Source organism: Arachis ipaensis, chromosome B10 (genome assembly GCF_059453495.1).
Source record: "Arachis ipaensis isolate K30076 ecotype BB chromosome B10, ASM5945349v1, whole genome shotgun sequence".
Lineage (NCBI taxonomy): Eukaryota > Viridiplantae > Streptophyta > Magnoliopsida > Fabales > Fabaceae > Arachis > Arachis ipaensis.
The window spans coordinates 84,263,967-84,272,362 of NC_142435.1; the positions used below are offsets into that span (position 1 = coordinate 84,263,967).

The 8,396-nt window shown below is 39.8% G+C and overlaps 2 non-coding genes across 2 annotated transcripts; both read left to right on the forward strand.

The window, feature by feature from the left end:
- Positions 1 to 440: 440 nt before the first annotated feature.
- LOC148580670 (small nucleolar RNA R71) lies at positions 441 to 547 on the forward strand. The gene has a single exon (XR_015896653.1). It is a non-coding gene; the product is annotated as a small nucleolar RNA R71 (small nucleolar RNA).
- A 6,807-nt stretch (positions 548 to 7,354) lies between these two features.
- LOC148580671 (small nucleolar RNA R71) lies at positions 7,355 to 7,462 on the forward strand. The gene has a single exon (XR_015895520.1). It is a non-coding gene; the product is annotated as a small nucleolar RNA R71 (small nucleolar RNA).
- Positions 7,463 to 8,396: the final 934 nt, after the last annotated feature.

The following is an 8,396-nucleotide window of genomic DNA, read 5'->3' on the forward strand; positions in this document are numbered from 1 at the left end:
TGGGTCTTTGTAGGTATGGATTTGCTACTGCTAATGTAGTGTCCTCTTGGAGTTGAGGGCACTCATAAGTGTAATGGTTGTTACAAGCACAAATACCGCATGATCTTGGTGGTCCTTCAATTTTTGGAGGTTGAGGTGGAGGAGCTATTAAGGCTTGGAGAATTTGTTGCCCTTGGGTGATTTGTCTCAATAAAATTGTCATCTCACCGAGGATCTTTGTCAAAATGGCATCTCCGGAGGGAGAAACATCACTTAAAGCTTTTGGTTGTGGATTTCTTGCCCTTGAGTGTTGAGTGGATTCCGCCAAGTCCGCTATAATCTCCCAAGCTTTTTCGGCGGTCTTGTTTTTGGTGAGGGATCCTCCACTAGAGGCATCTAGGAGAAGCTTATCTTGGGGGTTCATCCCTTGACAAAAATAGCTAATATGTACCAACTCCTCAATATGGTGATTGGGGCAAGCTTCCAATAACTTCTTGAATCTCTCCCAGTGCTCATAAAGAGTCTCCCCATCTCACTGCATAATGCAAGAGATTTCCTTTCGCAGCTTGTCTATCTTTTGTGGTGGGTAGAACTTTTCCATAAATTCCTTACGCAACAAGTCCCAATTGGAAATCACATCTCCTGGTTGAGTATAAAACCATTCTTTCACTTTTCCCTCCAAAGAGAAAGGGAAAGCGAACATCAAAACTGCTACTTCATCTGCACCATGTCTTCTCGCAGTGGAGCATGCAACTTGAAAATCCTTAAGATGCTTAAGAGGATCTTCCCCGGGTAGTCCATTGTACTTGGGGAGCAAGTTGATTGTGCCGGTCTTAAGCTCAAAATTTGGATCCAAAGCTGGATACCGGATTTGTATCGGTTGCAAGTTAATATCAGGAGCTTCGGCTTCCCTTAAGGTGATTCTACAAGGTGGATCCGTGACGTATGCCCAATGGTACGAGTCTGGATTTTTACACTAAAAGTAGAATTTGTCCGTTGCAAGTATAGTCCAAACCCAACAATTGAACATCGATCAAATAATAAATTTGGTGCACAAAATCGTGATGGTTCATTCCTTGGTAACGGCACTAAAACTTAATACGCACGTTCATAATCTTAGTTCTTTGTAACAACATCGCACAACTAACTAGCAGGTGCACTGGGTCGTCCAAGTAATAAACCTTACGTGAGTAAGGGTCGATCCCACGGAGATTTTCGGCTTGAAGTAAGCTATGGTCATCTTGCAAATCTCAGTCAGAAAGATTCATATGGTTAGGGATATTTGATAATTAAAATATAATTAAAACATAAAACAGGATAGAGATACTTATGTAATTCATTGGTGAGAATTTCAGATAAATGTATAGAAATGCTTTTGTTCCTTCTGAATCTCTGCTTTTCTGCTGTCTTCATCCAATCATTCCTACTCCTTTCCATGGCAAGCTTTATGTAGGGCATCACCGTTGTCAATGGTACTTCCTGTCCTCTCAGTGAAAATGGTCCAAATGCGCTGTCACCGCACGGCTAATCATCTGTCGGTTCTCGATCATGTTGGAATAGGATCCATTGATCCTTTTGCGTCTGTCACTACGCCCAGCACTTGCGAGTTTGAAGCTCGTCACAGCCATCCCTTCCCAGATCCTACTTGGAATACCACAGACAAGGTTTAGACTTTTTGGATCTAAAGAACGGCCGCCAATAATTCTAGCCTATACCAAGAAGACTCTGATCGTGAATCAAAAGGCTAAGAGATATGCATTCAAGCTTATTTTCATGTAGAACGGAAGTGGTTGTCAGGCACGCGTTCATAAGTGAGAATGGTGATGAGCATCACATAATCATCACATTCATCATGTTCTTGTGTGTGAATGAATATCTTAGAGAAGAAATAGGCTTGAGTTGAATAGAAAAACAATAGTACTTTGCATTAATTTATGAGGAACAGCAGAGCTCCACACCTTAATCTATGGTGTGTAGAAACTCTACCGTTGAAAATACATAAAGTAAAAATAGGGTAGACATGGCCGAGTGGCCAGCCTCCCATGGAGGTCTAGAGATCTAAAATGATCAAAAGATGATCAAAAGATGCCTAATACAATAGTAAAAGGTCCTATTTATATCAGACTAGTTACTAGGGTTTACAGAAATGAGTAAATGATGCAGAAATCCACTTCTGGGCCCACTTGGTGTGTACTTGGGCTAAGCATTGAAGCTTTCACATGTAGAGGTCTTCCTTGGTGTTTAACGCCAGTTTATAACTTGTTTCTGGCATTTAACTCTGCTTTGCAACCTGTTTCTGGCGTTTAACGCCAGAATAGGGCAAAAAGCTGGCGTTGAATGCCAGTTTGCATCATCTAAACTCAGGAAAAGTATGGAATGTTATATATTGCTGGAAAGTCTTGGATGTCTACTTTCCAACGCAATCAAAGGCGCACCATTTGGACTCCTGTGGCTCCAGAAAATCCACTTTGAGTGCAGGGAGGTTAGAATCCAACAACAACTGCAGTCCTTCTTCAGCCTCTGAATCTGATTTTTGCTCAAGTCCCTCAATTTTAGCCAGAAATTACCTGAAATTACAGAAAAATACACAAACTCATAGTAAAGTCCAGAAATGTGATTTTTATTTAAAAACTAATAAAAATATACTAAAAACTAAATAAATCATACTAAAAACTATCTAAAAACAATGCCAAAAAGCGTATAAATTATCCGCTCATCACAACACCAAACTTAAATTGTTGCTTGTCCCCAAGGAACTAAAAATCAAATAGGATAAAAAGAAGAGAATATACTAGAAACTCCAAAATATTAATGAAACTTAGCTCCAATTATATGAGCGGGACTAGTAGCTTTTTGCCTCTGAACAGTTTTGGCATCTCACTTTATCCTTTGAAGTTCAGAATGATTGACATCTATGGGAACTTAGAATTTAGATAGTGTTATTGATTCTCCTAGTTCAATATGTTGATTCTTGAACACAGCTACTTTATGAGTCTTGGCCGTGGCCCTAAGCACTTTGTTTTCCAGTATTACCACCGGATACATAAATGCCACAGACACATAATTGGGTGAACCTTTTTAGATTGTGACTCAGCTTTGCTAGAGTCCCCAATTAGAGGTGTCCAGGGTTCTTAAGCACACTCTTTTTTTTGCTTTGGACCTCGACTTTAACCGCTCAGTCTCAAGTTTTCACTTGACACCTTCACGCCACAAGCACATGGTTAGGGACAGCTTGGTTTAGCTGCTTAGGCCAGGATTTTATTCCTTTAGGCCCTCCTATCCACTGATGCTCAAAGCCTTGGATCCTTTTTACCCTTGCCTATTGGTTATAAGGGCTATTGGCTTTTTTTTCTCTTGCCTTTTGGTTTAAAGAGCTTTTGGCTTTTTCTGTTTGCTTTTTCTTTTTCTTTTTTTTTCGCCATTTTTCTTTTCTCTCTCTATTTTTTTTTCCGCAAGCTTTTGTATTCACTGCTTTTTCTTGCTTCAAGAATCATTTTTATGATTTTTTAGATTATCAAATAACATTTCTCCTTTTCATCATTCTTTCAAGAGCCAACATATTTAACATTCATAAACAACAATATCAAAAGACATATGCACTGTTCAAGCATTCATTCAGAAAACAAAAAGTATTGTCACCATATCAAAATAATTAAACTAATTTCAAGGATGAATTCGAAATTCATGTACTTCTTATTCTTTTTGTGATTAAAAACATTTTTCATTTAAGAAAGGTGATGGATTCATAGGACATTCATAGCTTTAAGACATAGACACTTAAACACTAATGATCATATAGTGAAGACACAAACATAAATAAAACATAAAGCATAGTAAACGAAACACAGAAAAATAAGAACAAAGAGATTAAGGAACGGGTCCACCTTAGTAAGGGTGGCGTCTTCCTCTTCTTGAAGAACCAATGGTGCTCTTGAGCTCCTCTATGTCTCTTCCTTGCCTTTGTTGCTCCTCCCTCATAGCTCTTTAATCTTCTCTAATCTCATGGAGAATGATGGAGTGCTCTTGGTGCTCCATCCTTAGTTGTCCCATGTTGGGGCTTAATTCTCCTAGGGAGGTGTTGATTTGCTCCCAATAGTTTTGTGGAGGAGAGTGCATCCCCTGAGGTATCTCAGGGATTTCATGGTGAGGAATTTCCTCATGCTCTTGTTGGGGTCCATGATCTCTTGTTTGCTCCATCCTTTTCTTAGTGATGGGCTTGTCCTCATCAATGAGGATGTCTCCCTCTGTGTCAATCCCAGCCAAATTACATAGGTGGCAAATGACGTGAGGTAAGACTAACCTTGCCAAAGTGGAGGACTTGTCAGCCACCTTGTAGAGTTCTTGAGGTATAATTTCATGAACTTCCACTTCCTCCCCATTCATGATACTATGGATCATGATGGCTCGGTCTACAGTAACTTCAGACCGGTTGCTAGTAGGAATAATTGAGCGTTGAATAAACTCCAACCATCCTGTAGCTACAGGCTTAAGGTCCGGTCTTCTCAATTGAACCGGCTTACCTCTTGAGTCAACTTTCCATTGAGCTCCTTCTACACATATGTCCATGAGGACTTGGTCCAACCTTTGATCAAAGTTGACCCTTCTAGTATAGGGGCATGCGTTTTCTTGCATCATTGGTAAGTTGAACGCCAACCTTACATTTTTCGGACTGAAATCTAAGTATTTCCCCCGAACCATGGTAAGCTAATTCTTTGGATTCGGGTTCACACTTTGATCATGGTTCCTAGTGATCCATGCATTTGCATAGAACTCTTAAGCCATTAAGATCCCGACTTGTTGAATGGGGTTGGTGAGAACTTCCCAACCTATTCTTTGGATCTCATGTCGGATCTCCGGATACTCATTCTTTTTGAGCTTGAAAGGAACCTCAGGGATCACTTTCTTCTTGGCCACAACTTCATAGAAGTGATCTTGATGGACCTTTGAGATGAATCTCTCCATCTCCCATGACTCAGAGGTGGAAGCAATTCCCTTCCCTTTCCTCTTTCTTGAGGTTTCTCTGGCCTTAGGTGCCATTAATGGTTATGGAAAAACAAAAAGCAATGCTTTTACCACACCAAACTTAAAAGAATTTAAATTTTAGAGGTAGGTGGGGTTTATAGGGAAGAGAGGATGGATGTGAGTGGTGAAGAGGTGATAGGAAAGAGTGATTGAGGTGATTGGTGAAGGGTATTTGGAGAAGAGGGTTATGAAAAGGTGTGAAGAGAGAGAGTTAGGGTAGGTGGGGATCCTGTGGGGTCCATAAATCCTGTGGAGATCCTGTGGGGTCCACAGATCCAGTGGGGTCAAGTACTTAATATCCCTGCTCCAATTAGGCGTGTAAAACGCCCTTTGTATGAAATACTGGCATTTAACGCCAGACTACTGCTTGTTTTTGCCGTTAAACGCTCAAATATAGCCTGTTTCTGGCGTTTAAGGCCAGGTTGATGCTTGTTTCTAGCGTTAAACGCCAGCTTGGTGCTTGTTTCTGGCGTTTAAATGCCAGAGTGCTCTTCCTCTAGGGTGTGACTATTTCTTCTGCTGTTTTTGATTCTGTTTTTAATTTTTCAGTTGTTCTTGTGACTTCACATGATCGTCAACCTAATAAAACACAAAATAACAACAAAAATAAAATAGATATAATTAAATAACATTGGGTTGCCTCCCAACAAGCACTTCTTTAATGTCAATAGCTTGACAGTGAGCTCTCATGGAGCCTCACAGATGTTTAGAGCATTGTTGGAACCTCCCAACACCAAACTTAGAGTTTGAATATGGGGGTTCAACACCAAACTTAGAGTTTGACTGTGGGGGCTTTGGTTGACTCTGCAGTGAGAGAAGCTTTTCATGCTTCCTCTCCATGGTTACAGAAGGAGATCCTTGAGTCTTAAATACAAGGTAGTCCTCATTCAGTTGAAGGACCAACTCTCCTCTGTCCACATCAATCACAGCTCTTGCTGTGGCTAGGAAGGGTCTTCCAAGGATGATAGATTCATCCTCATCCTTCCCAGTGTCTAGGATTATGAAATCAACAGGGATGTAAAGGCCTTCAACCTTTACTAACACGTCCTCTACTAGTCCATAAGCCTATTTTCTTGAGTTGTCTGCCATCTCTAATGAGATTCTGGCAGCTTGCACCTCAAAGATCCCAAGTTTCTCCATTACAGAGAGTGGCATAAGGTTAATGCCTGACCCCAGGTCACACAGAGCCTTCTCAAAGGTCATGGTGCCTATGTTACAGAGAATTAGTAATTTACTGGGATTTTGTTTCTTTTGAGGTAATTTCTGCCTATCCAATGCATTTAGTTCATTGGTGAGCAAGGGAGGTTCATCCTCCCAAGTATCATTACCAACTAAACTGGCATTCAACTTCATGATGGCTCCTAGATATTTAGCAACCTGCTCTTCAATGATGTCTTCATCCTCTTCAGAGGAAGAATAATCATCAGAGCTCATGAATGGTAAAAGGAGGTTCAATGGAATCTCTATGGTCTCTAGATGAGCCTCAGATTCCTTTGGTTCCTCAAAGGGAAACTTCTTATTGGTCAGTGAACATTCCAGGAGGTCTTCCTCACTAGGATTCACGTTCTTCTCCTCCTTTCTAGGTTCGGCCACACTAGGTAAGGTTATGGCCTTGCACTCTCTTTTTGGATTTTCTTTTGTATTGCTTGGGAGAGTACTAGGAGGAGTTTCAGTGATTCTTTTACTCAGTTGGCCCACTTGTGCCTCCAAATTTCTGATGGAGGACTTTGTTTCATTCATAAACTTAGAGTGGCCTTAGATAGATCAGAGACTATATTTGCTAAGCTAGATGGATTCTGCTCAGAATTCTCTGTCTGTTGCTGAGTGGATGATGGAAAAGGCTTGCTATTGCTAAACCTGTTTCTTCCACCATTATTAAAGCATTGTTGAGGCTTTTATTGATTCTTCCATAAGAAATTTGGATGATTTCTTCATGAGGGATTATAGGTGTTTTCATAGGGTTCACCCATGTAATTCACCTCTGCTATTGCAGGGTTCTCAGGATCATAAGCTTCTTCTTCAGATGATGCCTCTTTAGTACTATTGGATGCAGCGTGCAATCCATTAAGACTCTGAGAAATCATATTGACTTGCTGAGTCAATATTTTGTTCTGAGCCAATATGGCATTCAGAGCATCAATTTCAAGAAATCCCTTCTTCTGAGGCGTCCCATTACTCACAGGATTCCTTTTAGAAGTGTACATGAACTGGTTATTTGCAACCATGTCAATGAATTCCTGAGCTTATGCATGTGTTTTTTTAGGTGAATGGATCCACCTACAGAATGGTCCAATGACATCTTTGATAATGCCGACAGACCATCATAGAATATATCCAGGATGGTCCATTCTGAAAGCATGTCAAAAGGACACTTTTTGGTCAGTTGCTTGTATCTCTCCCAAGCTTCATAGAGGGATTCACCTTCTTTTTGTCTAAAGGTTTGAACATCCACTCTAAGCTTGCTAAGCTTTTGAGGAGGAAAGAACTTGGCTAAGAAAGCTGTGACCAGCTTATCCCAAGAGTTCAGGCTATCTTTAGCTTGAGAGTCCAACCATATTCTAGTTCTATCTCTTACAGTAAACAGGAAAAGCATAAGCCTGTGGACCTCGGGATCAACCCCATTGGTCTTAACAGTATCACAGATCTGCAAGAATTCAGTTAAGAACTGGAAAGGATCTTCTGATGGAAGTCCATGAAACTTGCAGTTCTGTTGCATCAGAGAAACTAATTGAGGCTTTAGCTCAAAATTGTTTGCTCCAATTGCAGGGATTGAGATGCTTCTTCCATGTAAGTTGGAATTTGGTGCAGTAAAGTCACCAAGCATCTTCCTTGCACCTCCATCATTGTTATTGGTTTAGGCCATCTCAACTTCTTTTTCGAAAATTTCAGTAAAGTTCTCTTCAGAGTGTTGTGTTTTAGCTTCTCGTAGCTTCCTCTTTAGAGTCTTTCAGGTTCCGGATCAGCTTCAACAAGAATGTTCTTATCCTTGCTCCTGCTCATGTGAAAAAGAAGAGAACAGAAAAGAAGAAGAATCCTCTATGTCACAGTATAGAGATTCCTTTATGCGAGTAGAAGAAGAAAAGAATAGAAGAAGAGGAATTCGAACACCAAGAGAAAGAGAGGGTTCAAATTTTAAGATGAAGAGAAGTGGTAGTAAATAAATAAATAATTAGAAGGAGATGAAAGAGGAAAGAATTCGAAAATTAAATAAAATAAAATAAAAATATTTTTGTTGTTTTTTTTACTTTAAAATTAGTTAGAATTCGAAAATTTTAAAAAGAAAAATGAAATTAAATTTCTTTTAAAACAATTAGTTAATTAAAAAGGAATTTTGAAAAAGAGGTTAGTGATTTTTGAAAATTAGAGAGGGAGAATTAGTTAGGTAGTTTTGAAAA